Source organism: Camellia sinensis, chromosome 3 (genome assembly GCF_055761805.1).
Source record: "Camellia sinensis isolate YWXY chromosome 3, ASM5576180v1, whole genome shotgun sequence".
Taxonomy (NCBI): domain Eukaryota; kingdom Viridiplantae; phylum Streptophyta; class Magnoliopsida; order Ericales; family Theaceae; genus Camellia; species Camellia sinensis.
Window position 1 is genome coordinate 210891417 of NC_138963.1, and position 1956 is coordinate 210893372.

At 38.4% G+C, this 1956-nt stretch overlaps 1 pseudogene; it reads right to left on the minus strand.

Annotated features, from left to right (window-relative positions):
* Nucleotides 1–306: 306 nt before the first annotated feature.
* LOC114284371 (allene oxide synthase 1, chloroplastic pseudogene) lies at nt 307–1239 on the minus strand (annotated as a pseudogene).
* Between the last annotated feature and the right edge of the window lie 717 nt (nt 1240–1956).

A 1956-nucleotide genomic window follows, 5' to 3' on the forward strand; every position in this document is an offset into this window, starting at 1 on the left:
AATCATAATTTCAAAACTCACAAATTCAAAATACAACTCTATTCTTAAATCATAATTTTAAAACTCTTCCAAATGCTACTTAAAAATTCTAGAGCTAAATAAGAAATTACAACCCAACTAATATTACTAATATGCTTAAACCACTAAATAATTAGTCCACCAAAAATACTAGTTCATACAAAGCTATTGAATTTTGACCACCACACTTCCAAATAGATTTTCCACTTCTCCTATCTCTGCCAAAACCGTACCAGAAACAGCGACCCTCGCCGGTGGCGGGAATAGCTCCACCACCAATGTCGCCGGAGTTCAAAAACTAGCTCTCTTCAGCGACGTCGCAGTGACTTTAGCCCCCAAAGGCGACTAACCAACCTCGATCTCAAACGAGTCGTACCGCCGGAACAACTCCACCACCAACAACCTGGACACCAACACCACGAAATCCTTCCATGCACACTGCTTGTTCCCCACCGTGGAACTCTCTGTCTCCGGCCCATTCGACCACAAAACATGCCTCAACAACCTCTCTCCCTCCTCACCCACAAACTTGTCCGCCACAAACTCTTCTGACCTCTCGAATATCTTCGGGTCCTTGGTCGCAAACGGTTAAAACCCGAACAATAGTTCCCCTTCCTTGACATCAAACGCTGCGTCGTGAGACTCTATCACCAAATCGCGTTTCGCTCGTCCGTATTGTAACGATATCGGTGGTTCGATCCGGAGCGATTCGTATACTACGAATTTCATCAACGGCATATGTTCTATCGCTGTCATCGTGACTTCTCCGCCGTAAGATCTAACTGCGGATCGGATCTCCTTAATATGCAGATTTCCATTGAACTAGAGAAGATCTATCTTCATTCGGTACTCATCGAACCCTTATTGTTGTTGCCTTCTGGGGTGATAGTTGGCTAGAAGTGGTTTAAACTCTAGTTCAGACTCCTCTTCACTATCAGATGGACAACGAATAGGATGTCTAGGAGCATTCTGAACAACTTGACCTTGGGCGAATCCTTCGGTGCGCACTCTGTTCTGGTTAATAGGTTAGCCTTGGGCAACTCCCTCAACACAGACCCTATCAACCACTGGTGGCCTCTTGTTGGCATTGAGATTCAGGCCAATAAGCAGATCACGAATTTCGTTCAACTGCTCTTGTCGTTTCTCATATGCTGCCCACAAGGCCTCGACCCCACGATCACCGCCAGTAGGGTTTGCATGATCTACTCTGTCTTGTGCCATTGAGCCAGGTGACTCCTTACTCTGATACCACTTGACGCAGCGGAATAAATCACACGAGATTAGATATCGTTCTAATAGACGAGAATTCTTGAATCCACAAGAACACCATTGAATCCACAAGGAAGATAAAAGAAAAACTCCTTAAAATACTATTAATTGAATGAATGAATTATATATGATTGTAGGCTTATTTATAATAAACTAAACCTAATACTTGTAGGAAAAGTAATTTTAAAATAAACTAGGGAACTTAAATCAATATAAATTAAGAAACCTAAAAAAATAGAAAACTAAGAAACTTAAATCAACACAAATTAGAAAACTTAAGAGACTAAAATTCTAAATTATTTAAAATCTTAATCAAAATCTAATTATAAAATAATAAAATTAAGAAATATAAAAATTATAGAATTTTGTTCTATATCTTTCTTGCCTTTTGTCTGTCAAATCGTCCAAGATGTCTTTGGCTACTTGTTCCATATCACTAAGGCTTGAATTTTTTACTGAATTAGAATTAGAAAAAAATTATAATCTGAGATCTAAAGTCTAGACATCAAAACAAAACTAAAACTTAAAACTATCATCCTATAAATCTAAACTGCAAATCTATCAAGTAGAGCAAAAAAAAAAAAAAAAATTAAAAAAATTGAACATAACATAGCTATGTAGGCAATGTAGTAGGTTGGCACACAAAATTGAACATAACATAGGTAGCTT